The sequence below is a fragment of the Chelonoidis abingdonii genome, chromosome 6, assembly GCF_003597395.2.
Source record: "Chelonoidis abingdonii isolate Lonesome George chromosome 6, CheloAbing_2.0, whole genome shotgun sequence".
Classification (NCBI taxonomy): domain Eukaryota; kingdom Metazoa; phylum Chordata; order Testudines; family Testudinidae; genus Chelonoidis; species Chelonoidis abingdonii.
This window is the reverse complement of record NC_133774.1, coordinates 7,194,353-7,207,668: the sequence shown is the minus strand read 5'-3', so window position 1 is coordinate 7,207,668 and position 13,316 is coordinate 7,194,353. Positions and strand designations below refer to the sequence as shown.

Sequence of the window (13,316 nt, the reverse complement as noted above, 5' to 3'; positions counted from 1 at the left end):
TGGTCCCTGTAAGCTGAGATGTTCTTCCAGTGTAACAGGATCTCTGGTCCTGCAAAATCGGGCTGCTTGCACTAGCAAAAGTGCGAAGCCCATGCATGCATGATGCAAGACTCCATACAAAGATTGATCATTTGAGCTTTCATGCAAGAAGCATGACTTCTGAAGTTTCTCTTACATTTTTCATGCATGATCCTTGATGCACACAGATGTGTATCATGCACTTCTACTGGTATGGATGGAAATGTCACCACAGTTCTTCCTATAGCTGATGAAGGAGGAGATGCTGGCAAATACCCTTCCACATGGTGCAATCTCTCTTAGGGGAAATGAAGAATAATATTTAGTTATTATTTGTATCACACCACAGCATGAGGTACTTTAAAGACAGAGCTTGTGATTCAATGAAGGGTAGGGAGGGGAATTAGTTCATTCAAACCTAGAAATGGCCAAAAAATTATCACAGAGACTTTTTTTTATTAAAAATGTCTTTTCAAGCTGAAAATATTTTCACTGGAAATTTTTTGTTTCCTTTGAAATTGTCTGATTGTCCAATGAAAAAATCAAAATCTGAAAACTGAAAACCAGTTTTGAGTTTTGTCTTTTCATAAAAAACAAACAAAACCATCATAGGATGATTTGGGGAAGGGGTCTTTTCAAATTTCCAGGGGAAAAGGGCATTTTTCAACCAGTTCCATCTAAACTTCAAAATAATTAAAAAAAAAAAATTAGTTGGGTCCCGTTGGAGTTTTGGGCAACAGAGGGGAATAATGAGTGAGAAGATAATTCACACAGAATCAGGTCACTAAACTCAAACCTCTTAATAAAAATCACCTCCGTTTTCTTATAGCCACATATAGGGTTAGGTTGAAAAGCCACATATTGAGAACTGCTTGATTGTGTCAATTGCCTTTTGCTCTTCCATGACTGGGGTAAGGCAAGATACCCATATACATTCTTGCTTTCCCTTATAAGACAGGACTGTCTTGCTATCTGGATTCATATGCAATTTTCAACCAACACCTTAGGATTTGAGCTCTAAGCCCAGGTGGATCAATGTGCTCTAATACATTCATTAAGTCATAGATTTTAAAGCCAGTAGGGACCATTATGATCATCTCGTCTGACCTCCAGCATAAAATGGGCCATAGAACCGCACCCAGTAATTTCTGCATCAAATCTATAGGGACCTAAGAAGAAGAGAGCTCCCCAAGCAATTATAAAGTAGATACACAAAGATGTCTCTCACTTTCTCTCCCCCCTCCCTACCAGTGTTCATGGACTGGATTTGAGGTGTGTGTTTTCAGTTGCCTTTGGACAAAAAAGAAGAGAGATATCTTGGGAAAGAGTGATTACGTAGCTGCTGTAGTACAGGGCAGGTAGTTCAGAAGCAAGTGGGGTTATTTTCATGTTGTTCTGCCTGAATCTGAATTCATCTGAATGGCTGTGCCGAAAGACTCAGTCTGCATTCATGCCGGATGACTTTTCAGCAGTACATGATGCAGCCGAGTGATCAGCCTCGGGACTATACTGTAAAGAACAATCCAGTGCAGGCAGGGTGGACCAGATGGAATTGGATAAGTCTCCTCTTCTCACTCCATCCGTGAATAACTCCACCTGGATTGCATTGTTTCCACCAATGCTTCCAGCTTAGAACTAGCAGAGCAGAAAATATTTGTGAGATGATTTTGCCCCTGTCCTCATGTTAGGCAAGGGGGGACCCAAAAGGAGAGGCTCCCCTTGTCTCAGTGGGATCTCAGAACGTTCAGCAACTTGCTGGGTTGGGCCCTCATGATGGGGCTTCCCAAGAAGGGAGGAGCAGTGCTCAGAAATGTACAACGGAGCCTGTGCTAGTTGTATAAGGGTGGGGCTTATCTCCAAGGTCTTTGTGTTCAGCTAGCAGGAATGCCCCTTGCTGCAATACTCAACTTATAAAGGATCCCTACATTGCGCTAGCTGCAAGGATGGTTAAAGAGGTAAAAGAAAGGAGGAGACGCCACATCATTCCTCTCCACTGTATCCCCCAGGTCCTCATAGGACAGTGATGGGTGAGGCTCAGTGATTGTGAAGAACCTGTTTCCCTCTCAGATTTGGCATTTTCACCTGAATTCTGCAGGAGGTGGGTCTTTCTTTCTCTTTAGGACTCTCTGTGATCTCATATCAGGGGCTGGGTGGCATTTTCAGTCCTGCAAAGCTTCCTCTCCCCTTGCTCCCCAGTGCACGCAAGACTCTCCCTCCCCCCAAAAATAAAATCCCAGCCACCACCACAAGAGAATACCTGGAAAATTCAAAGCAATTTGGCCTGACTTTGTAGAGATCTATGATTAACGTAGACCCTGACGATAGATACGTCGCTTCCCTTCCCCTTCCTTTATTCTAACCGTCTATATTTACTTTGAGTGCTGCGATGAAGCTGATATTTTGGTATATTCGTTGTATTTGGAAAAATTAATAAACAATATCAATGGAATAAAAACAAAGCACCCATTTCCCAGAGAGATTTACTCTATGCACTTGGATGTTGCTTAGACTTGCCAGATGCGTTCACAAATGGCGCCATCACCGTAAGGAACTCCAACACCGTGTCACCGTTCTGTCAGTCATCTTGCATCTAGAAAAGTTTAACAGCGGCTCTGGGCAGGCTGAGGAGAAAGAGGTCTGATGAACGAATCCAGAATTAAAAGTCTCAGATGCTGGGGATGCACACCACACCCATACATACATGTACCATTTGCCATACCACATGCAACCCAAAACTACCTCACCTAGAAGGCAAACAAGTACATATTCCCCAGACACATCATCACATTTAAACACCACGCAAATGTACAAACCCCACATACAAACACACATGCCTACAACCTCAGTCCTCCTGTCATGCACGCTTGTGTGTTCACACACATAAGTTACCAAAAGTTCCTTAGCAGGGGGGAAAAAATCCTATTATATAGCCTGACTGATGCTAACGTTTTAAGTACAGTCCATAGCTGCCACTTGAAAGCTCAGGGAATAGGCCTCTGTGGATCTAATAGTTAATCAGCAATGCATGGACAGGGGATGAAAATCTCTGCTGTTAAAGATCAAATCTCAGAAGTAATTTCTTAATTTAGCAAGAGAAATATTCCAGGCAGCTGAATGGCATTTCATTTATTGTCCTATAACTTTACATTGACTGAACAGCCACTGTGAGTCTTACTTGCTCTATGGTACCTTTGCCATGAGTTGGTTTGATTCAGGTTCAGAAAGAACCACATTTTTGTAAACCACGTGAGGAGTTTGAAACATCAAATTCTCTCTGCTGGTGGTCTTGAGAGCTGTCTCTTGTTGTTCAGACAGCTGGTGATTCGTGATATTATTTCTTATGTGTATTACCATAGCATCCAGGACCTTGTGGTCTAGGCACCGCACAAACAAAGAACAAAAAGACACAGTTCCTTCCCCTTAGAGTTTAAAATCTAAGTATAAGATGAGACAACAGATGGATGCAGACAGTCAGATAGTATTCGTCAGTGTGATAGATGGGGGTCTCTGCACACCAGCAGCCCAGTTATTGTCAAGTTGTGGGGTTTTTTGGTAGGCATCATGGCAAAGGAAAGTTTTGAGAAGGGTTTTGAAGATAGATAATGAGGTAGCTTTGCTGATGTTTATGAGGAGCACCTCCCAAGTGGAGGAGCAGCATTCACAAAGTGGCACCAGCCGAAACACTTTCAATATTGCCAGACTGGGAGACTGCATGGCCGGGAAATTGGTACTGGGTTTCTGAGCCTTTCACTTTTGGGTCACCAGTTTTCTTCCAAGAGGACAGACTCTAATTCAACAAAACAAGTGGGCATGTTGCAGGAATTTAGTGTGGAAGGTCTCTGGCCTGCATTGTGCAGACTAGATGATCATAATGGTCCCTTCTGCCTGAAAAGATGTGAATCCAGCCAGGTTGATAAGCCACTGCCATCCAATTGCTCTTTGTCAAATTAACCAATGGTTTCAACCTGGTTCCTAGTTAGCAAGTGTCCACAGGACAAAACCACCACCACAAATGGCACCGACTGGTGACTCTTCTTGGCATCTCAGCAAAAAGGTGAAGCCGAAGCAGCCATGAAAGCCAAACTATTGTTCCATCGTTGGAGGTTAATGTTGAGATCTGTGGGGATACTTGCAGCGTCTGTTGATTAATAGAGGCCTTCAGTCTCCAGTGCTATCAATCCAGCACCTTTCACTAATAAGAAAGTCATTACAACCATACTCAATAAATCCAGGTTATTAATTGCTGGCTCCTATTCAGCATGTAGTACAAATATTTTAAAATTTGTTTTCAAGCAACTGGGGCCTGTCTGATCTACTGCATCTATGCCAACATAGTCCACTAGTGTAGACCAAACGTACACAGACAGGAGGATTTGTTCTGCCCTGTGTAGGAGTGTTCTGAGCAATGTTAGCTAAACCAACAGAAACCCTTTCTTGTTGGCATACATCTGTGATGCCCTCAAGACAAGATGGCCTCTGATTTGCAATCTCCCAGTGCCCCTTTTGTTTCGCAGGGACCAATTGGGGAGCAAGCCGTAGTTGTGACATGGCCAAAGAGAGTGATGAGGGACAACCTTGTATTTTTTTTTCTTTTTTAAATGTTCGAAGCTTAAGATATTATCTGCAGGCTACGTTGTGTGCCATTTTTAAAGACAGTGCTCTTAATAAACACCGACAGCAAATCAGGACAAGAACAGACGCAAGTTGTTTCAGGCGACTTCTGTCAAGCGAACAGTAATGCAACAGGATTAGTGGCAATCCTCTCCATATTGCAGGGAGCAAGTCGCCCACAGAAGAAGTGCTCCAGGCATTGCAGAGGGTCCTTCATAGTCCAGAGCAGACGTGCAGAATGCAACATTATCAACAGCTTTCCTATCTGCCCTTTCATCTCCAGCCGAGGGTTTGGTGGCGGTGGCGGTGGTGGCATGCTATTAATTTTCATTCTGGAGGCATCTAAATGAGCCCAAAGCTGAGTGGTTCCTTCTCCAAGCTGCACCCCTCACCTCCTTTATTCTTCCAATGAAACCAGGCTTGCCTTTAATGTTGGAAGTGCTAATATTGCACCAGTGGGAAGGCAACAGTCTGAGCCAGTGAGCCATTAACAACATCAGTCCCATCAAGTGCAATCAAGTCAAGGTGCAACGCAGACTTAAAAGGGCAGGAGATACTGTCCCTGTAGACAACACGTTTAATTATATCAGCACAACCGCTGAAACTGCCAGCTCCGATCATAGCCCCTCTTCCCCGGCGCTGTTATTTTGACAGGTGTGGCTGCTGCTTACTGCCCATTGTTCATCTCCTGTCCCTGTTAGAGGGAATGGCTCTACGGCTCTGGTCTGAGACAACTATTCTGGGTAAAATCAGCCCTGCTCCCCTGCAGACTTACACTCCAAAATTGGACCAGTTTGGACCGGCAGTGCTGAAATGGTATCCGGGTCTGGCCAAGAGTTCTTTATCCCAGTCTGCCAGACCAAACCGTATGGGCCACTGGGGGCCAACCAGTGTAAATCAGAGCACCCATTTATGGTGTAGGCTGGCTTGGCCCCAGAGTTGGGGATTGCAAAAATGGCTTAAAGGCACCACTGCTCCCCTCCTCCTGAACTGCACTGAATGCTCCTGGGTCACAGCTAAGGATCCAGTGTTCCCAGCCTGACTGGGAAATGCAACATCTTGAGCAAAAGCCTCTCCCTGTGATACTTCCAGTCCATGTTGTTGACTTCAGTGATTGGGGCACTAATCTGAGAGTCAGGAACCCTGAGTTCTATTCCCAGCTCTGCCACTGGCCTGCCAGGTGACTTGGGCAAGTCACTTCCCCTCTTTTTCTCTTCATCCCTTATCTATTTGGATTGTAGACTCTTTGGGCCCATGTCTCCAGAATGTTGCACTATAGGCACGGACTGGGGAGGGGTGGGGGTGGCAGCACAGTGTCTAGCATAATGGGTCTTTGATTCCAGTTGAAATATTTTGATCCTACTGTGATAATCATAATAGCATAGCAGGGGTTTCTCTTCTCTTCAGTCTGCTGTGTGTCTCCAAGAGCCTCAGCATTCTTCACCAGCCAGGCACAGTGCCAGCAGGAGCAGTGCAATCTTGACATACACCCCGCTGCCTAACATGAAACACCCCCTGCTATTACAGTCCCAGATCCAGGCATTTCGGACCTGACCCCATCTGTTTTTTGCCAGTGCTCCCCAATTCTGACCTATGTCCTCCCCTGCTATTCCAGTCACAACTCCGCCAAAGTGCTTCAGTTGGGACTTGTAGTAGCCCTCGCTCTATTCCTTCCCCAGACCCTTTCCCGGCTCTGCCAGGAGTCTCTTGGAAGAAGTGCATGGTGCTCCTTCTAATGCTTTTCGTCTCTCCAGATGGTTCTCTCAGCAGAACCCAGCTGATTAAATTCCTCAAAGGACCTGGTTTTTCATACATTCTGCAGTCCCCTCATAAACTTGGGGCAGTCAGTGTGAGGACAGCTTTTTAAAGCTCTATGGCAGGCCTCTGCTCTGATTATAAGTTTCATGCAGCAGTCAGTTGCCTCCCAAGGTCGTCGTCATCTCCCACCTCCAGCCTGAACCCACAGCTCAGAAGGAAAGGAAGCCAGTGTGGAGCCATCTCTCAAAGCAAACAAACCTCCAGCAAGAACAAAAGGATCCACATGAAATCTCCAGCTTTTCTCCCTGGCTCATTCTCATTTCAGGCCTTGCAGGGACCTGCTTTAGCTTTCCCTGAGTTTCTCTTTGCTCTGTCAATGAAAACGCTGCATTAAACAGGAGTCTGAAATAAGCTTTCTCCTCCATGCTGTTTTTATGAAGTATATAAAATAACTTAATCAGACACATACCGAGAATCACACACACACACCTGAGATGAAAGTGTCTCATGTTCATAAAGAAAGATATAGTGCTAGTGGCATTTCACACTGAGGTACCCTGGGACCATCACATGTCTTGATGAGACCAAGAGAGCTCAATAGACTTTCCAAACCTAATTAGTACTTAATGATCTGGAGAGACACGGATGTCCATCACCTCTGCTTCAGCCCCTCTGTTCTTCCTCAAATTCTTAATTAACCTTTAAGGATATGATGTGCTGATGAGTTTCCTAGGATATCTCATTGATTTCTTTCACCCACACCCGCATGCACACACACACACAAAAGAGTGTCTTGTAAAACTCACAGCCCTGGTGCATTCCATGCAAAGGCCCTGCTGATCGATGTTTATTAATGAAGTGGTACCTCGAAAATTGTTAATTGATGGCCATGTACAGAACGCTGTCTGGAATTTAACCTTATTCATCATTTAAGTATGTTGGAGGCTAGAGCGTGGTGTTAATTAATAGCTCAAGAACAAAGTTGGTTCGTTCCGCTGTGGATTTGGGGGAGAAAAATCATAGGAGCAAAAGCAAAAAAGAAAAAAAAGGGGGGGGTGATTAAATTAAAAAAGAGAACAAAAAAGTAAGAGAAAATAGAGCCTAAGTCAGTGTCATTTTCAAGATGATTCACTTTGTGCTGATAATGAAATAAAAATTTGCTCGTGAGCTTATGTAATATTTTACTGTCGTGTCATATTTAATCAACTCTGAGTTTTAACAAGCCAAGAAGAAGGGTGGGGAGTGTTGCTAGGAATGGAGTGAAAACAGATTAATAAGTTTTGAAAAGTTAATAGCCAAGTTTTCAGATTAAAAAAAAAAATCAATGTTGGTAGCTGAATTCCCCAGGGGGAAGATGACAAATGGAGAATGCCTTACTTAAAGTTCATTTAATAACAATTTAAATACGTGGCGGCAATGTAGGATGTGAGGCGAACAGCTACATTTTTCTGGAGTTTCTTGCATTCTCTCTCTATTTCCAGTGGCTGTTTGTTCTACCTGGCAGGGGAGATACCATGATCACGAAGGTAGTTTTCCCAGAGTGAGGTTCATCCATTGCACTGTGGGTGTGCTGACCCCTGCGATTTCCCCAAATGCGGGAAACTCGACTTCATAATTTGTGGAAGTGGGGGATTGTGTTTGCGCTCTCCCCTTAAAAAAAAAAATACAGCTAGATCCTCACAGCTTTCTAAGTCATTTAATCCATTACCATAGTATCACCCAATTTCTAATGTATTTATCCTCGTAAGGGGGCCTATCCCCATTGTACAGATGGAGAACTGAGGCACAGAATGGCTACATGATGTGGCTCAAGGTGACGTAAGACACATGGAGTGAGGCAGGGACTTGAATCTAGGTCTTCCCATATCTAGGCTGGACTATCATCCCCAGAGCCTTGTAGAGCTGCCCCTTCAATGCTTCATAGTTACTGTTATTTCATGATTATTTATATTGGAGTATGCCCTGGGCATACACTTAGTGAGAGCAATCCTTGCCCTGAAGAGTTTACAGCCTAAAGAGTCAAGACAGACCACAGGGGGGAAAGGAAAAGAGAGACAAAGTAGCTTCCTTAAGTTCACATTAGCAATACACTGGCAGATACTGGAACAGAGCCCATATCTTTGGAGTCCCAGCCCAAGGCCCTGTCCACTGGGCCAAACCTCTATGAATAGGTTCTGCTGAGTACCCGTAAGCCCTATTGGGGTGACAAGAGATTCAGGTCTCCAGCAGTTCTCAGGATCAGGCCTTCAAGAAAGCATGCAGCTTCTTGCATTAGGAGACAACATCTCACAATGGTGGGTCGTGTCTGGGAGTGTGTTTGATCTCCCCGGGGCCAGGAAGGAGCTTTTCTCTGCTGGTGTGCAGCAGCGCAAATGGGCTGGGGCCCAAATGTTCATGCCAAACTCTCTAGCCACTCAGCCCCCTATTTGAGAACCTGAACCTGGCCTGGTTTCAAAGGGATTGGAGGATGCTCGGTATTTCAAAGCAGGATTTTGGACTGTAACTTCTCTGGACTTTGGTCTGAAAATTTTGCCCTCAGTGTATTATGGGGGGATGGGCATGTGTCTTTTAAAAAAAATAATCTTGAAAACATTTCTCGTCATGCTCCATTTCCTACCTTCTCCCCCTGTTTTCCCTTCTTTTTATCAAATCCATGGCCAAAGCCTTAAGATCACTTGGCCAGGTCCATTTAACAACTTCCCAAGCCACACACAATACAACAGAATTTAAGCAATGAAGGAGCCACAATGTATATTGTACTCACGGCAGGTGCCCTTAAACACCGGCTGCTTTTACCGATATTTACCTTATTTCCCTTGCTTGCCATGTGGGATTCTCTCAAATAACATTGAACTAGCTGTGTTGGGATATGGCAAGTATAGAAAGCTGTGTAACTTATTTATTTATTGTTCTTTATTTCTATAATGCTAAGTCCCATTAGTTTGATGATTATTGCTTGTCCTTTGCATTGTGGTAGAGAAGAGAGAGACCACAGCCCGCTTGTCCTCGTATGTAGTACACCATCCCTGCACCACAGACTGATTTTGTTCTGTGCTTGAACAATGAGGTCTTGGTCCAGGACTGGGGTTTCCACTGCCGACACTACGAGAAGACAAATAAGAAATAATGGTCTTCATGTAGCCCCAAAGTGGAGCCATGGGGAACACAGTGGGAAATCAAGCCCTGAGAAAAACCTGTGTGTTCTGCTGAGCAGTTCCTGAGAGGGACTGAATGCCATCAACGCTCCATACTGCACTGGCAATTGACTGCATTCGGCACCTCGCAGGATCCGGTTCTTACTTGGACATATGCTGCACAAGGCACAAGTCTCCAGGTGTTTGGAGCTGCAGAAGCTTTGTCAGTGAGGAGATCAGCATAGGGAGGCTTTATGAAAGCAGGGAGAGAAGGCAATTGTACGTGGCACATGGTGGAGGACAGCTAGTCCTATGGTTAAGGCACTGGACTGAGACACAGGAGAGCTGGATTCACTTTCCATTGCTGCTAGTAACACACTAGGCAAATCATTTAAACACTCTGTGCCTCAGTCTCCCTCTTTGCAAAGTAGGCATAATAGTGCTTCGCAATTGGACAGGGAGGGTAAATGCATGACTGCCTGTGAAGTGCTCCAATACTGCAGTGATGGGAGCCAGATAAGAACCTAGGCAGGAAGAAATGAGAAGCTTTTCCCAGTAGAGGATACGGAAGAGAGAAGGGGATAAAGGGAACAGTAAGGAAAGGTAATATGGAGGAGTACAGGGAATGGCAGGGGACCAAAGGACTGGAAAGGACCCCCTGAGCCATCAAGCTATTGCAAGGGGTGTCAGGTGAGATGAGAAAGCAGACATGTGGACGGGGATTGTGCTGTCCAGAGTTCTGACAGGAAGGAAAAGGAGCTTGGAACTGCACCTCTAGTTTGAATTACATTCAGAATTATGATGTCAGCAAATTCTTGCCTGTTAACCTGTTGGTGACTGTGGAGTCCATATATAATGCACCTCTGGTTACTGATTATTTGCAGGTTTGCTGGAGATATCCAAAGCTTCTAGACAATCTGAATATGCTCAGAGTCCTGCATTTGGTAGCCTAGGCTTTGCATCTGGGGCTTGGTCCCCTGATATCACACTGGCAGGCTTTTGCATCAGGGAATCCAGTACACGGAATTTAAAAGCGAAACATCTAACTGAAAGCTCTTTTCACTTCCACTGCATGGGACAACTGCAGCTGCAGCATCTGACAGCAGCTAAACAAATTGGAGACAAGCTGTTTCCAGGCAGTGTTCCCTTCCCCTGCCTCCTATTATGGTCCCCACAGAGTAGGACACGGAGCTCAGAATCTGAACTCCATATTGTTTCGTAACCATTAGCATGCTGGTCTATTTCAGCCAACATAATATTTAGGAAGAGGTGTGAATTGCATGGCTCCTGGGGATTAGGGGTTAATTTGCATTTATTTATTTATTGAATGAGCTTGATGGCATGATGTTTATGGAGGTAATCAATGTCAGGCAGGTTTTCACCCTGGAAATATTCACATCTGTAAAAAGAGGCACTGGAATATTACAGTCTAGGACTGGGGCTTTTGAATTGCCCAGGGCAATGCAGAGCAATGAGTGAGAGGCTGGTAGCTAAGTGACTATGCCCTGAGTGGCAGCTCATGTCCAGCCATTAAAATCTGTTTAAGTAAAATAACACGTTGCCTTTGTCCGGGGGGATTCGCTTGTAGTCTGTTCTGAAAGAGCCGCAGGGTCTGTAGCCGCAAGAGGTGTTATGAGAGTGCTCTGCAAGAGAGATGTCTGTCTATAGGTTGCTAGTTAGTAGATGATGTGCCAGTAGATGGCGCTCAAGAATCTGCAGCATTTTCCATAGGTGTTCTAGCACCAGAGTTGTTGCATTCTGTGAATGGCTTCCATTGCCCAGCTCTTTATGGGGCATGCTTAGCAAGCTGCAGCATGGCCTAAAGGATAGAGCACTGGCTGGGGAGTCAGGAGACGTGGGTTCAATTCCTGGCTCTGCCACTGAGCTGCTGTGTGACTCTGAACAACTCATGTCACCTCTCTGTGCCTCTATTCCCACCACACACGACTGTATATTCTTTGGGGCAGGGACTGTCTCTTGCGGTGTGTGGAGACACCTAGCACAATGGGGCCCTGATCTTGGTTGTCTTATCCACCACTGTCATGCAAATAATAGTAATGCAGAAGGGATGCCAGTGACAATGCCCCATGTAGGACAGTTCTTGGTGGGGGCCCATGCACTGCCCACATCTGGGGATGTGGGATTCTAACCTGTGCTCTCCTAGCCTCGGTGCAAAAGGGCAATCTTCTGAGTGTCTTGAAGTCAATGGGCATGCCTTGCAGGGGCGACCACTTAGGGCTACATTCTCTCCTATACCTAGGATAGGTCCAGGGCCGCCCGGGAGGGCAAGTGGGGCAATTTGCCCCAGGTCCTGCAGGGACCCCATGAGCCTTGGCCCAGCGGCGGTCCAGGTCTTCGGCTGGCATTTCAGCGGCGGGGGTGGGGGGGCGTTCAGTGCTGCCGAATACACGGAGCGACTGAAGGGTCCCCTGCCGCTGAAATGCCCTGCGAGCCCTGGCTCAGTGGCGGTCCAGGTCTTTGGCAGCATTTCGGCGGCGGGGGGCCCTTCAATTGCTCCGTGTATTCGGCAGCATTGAAGGGCGCCCCGCCGCTGAAATGGGTCCAAAGACGTGGAGCGACTGAACGGCCCCCTGCTGCCGAAATGCCGCTGAAGACGTGGAGCGACTCAACGGTCCCCCACCCCTGAAATGCCACCGAAGACCCAGACTACCACCGGGTGAATACAAGCGCTGCAGCTCCCCCGCTTTGCCCCAGGCCCCCTGTTTCCTCTGGTCAGCCCTGCATAGGTCAGTGCAAAAGAGGAGAAAAGCAGGAAGGAACAGATCCAATGTACTGATGCTCAAAGCAATTTAGCCCACTCTGACATGCCCCAAAACATCCACTTCTTCCCCTTCGCATTAGGGCCAGGACTAGGACATCTGCATCCGCAGGGAGTCCCTCTCTGATGGGGGAATTCCTTTCTGTTCAGTTGCAACCAAATTCCAGACCTCTTTCTACTGGAGTGGCTCAAAGAGGCCAGAATCTGATCCGAAAATCTGTCCCTTCAATGAGCCATTCTCAATCATTCTGCCCGGGCATGTGGCAACCTGTGATTTCCCCTCCTCCCCTTCTTTCCTTTCCCCAGTCCTTAGTACCTGTCCCATTCCTGCTACCCTCTCACCCCACCGCCATCCCTAGTAAGCACATTGCTACAGCCAGCACCACCATGTCCATTTGTCATCTACTATATCTCCACCCCCAAACCACGGTCTGTCCTTCTGTCCTTCAGGCCCCAACTCAGCAAACCAACCGTATTCAGCCAGTCAAGCATGTGCTTAAGTGGTTTGCTGAATCAGGGTCATAGGCTGTAAGTTATGTGGTGCAAGGGCTGTCTCCACACCTGTGGTTTATGTAGAGCCTTGCACGCTAGGGATCAGACTGTGATTAATAATTGTGATACTAACAGACCGTATGTTGTATCCTTAGAAAGAGCAGCATTAAGGAGCTGGTTAATGATAATGCAGAAAGGGGTCTCTTCTCGATCGTCCTGTGACTAAGCTAAAGGCTGCTGGCTTGTAGGAGCCTGAAATGGATGTTGATTCAATTCCCTGTCCTTGTCTCAGGGCTCCTCTGGAACCAGATCATTTGTTGAAATGGAATAGAACAGTCATTACAAATGCTAGACATTAACGGTATGAACTTCGGTAGCCATTCAACAATGTCATTCCCCAAGCACTGACTGTTGGGTTTTAATGACATTGTTCTATTAAAGCTGTTCGAATCCACCACTTGAGAGTCGCCTGGCTGCTGTTGTCAAAAAAATAATAATACTTTGACCTTGATGTCCTCGTCCAT

General features: G+C 46.0%; 1 protein-coding gene and 1 non-coding gene across 12 annotated transcripts in view; both read left to right on the top strand.

Moving 5' to 3' along the window:
* CELF4 (CUGBP Elav-like family member 4) overlaps window positions 1-13,316 on the top strand; it is an 866,187-nt gene that overhangs the window by 407,139 nt on the left and 445,732 nt on the right. The window lies entirely within an intron of this gene.
* LOC116824515 (U1 spliceosomal RNA) lies at window positions 7,877-8,040 on the top strand. The gene has a single exon (XR_004373640.1). It is a non-coding gene; the product is annotated as a U1 spliceosomal RNA (small nuclear RNA).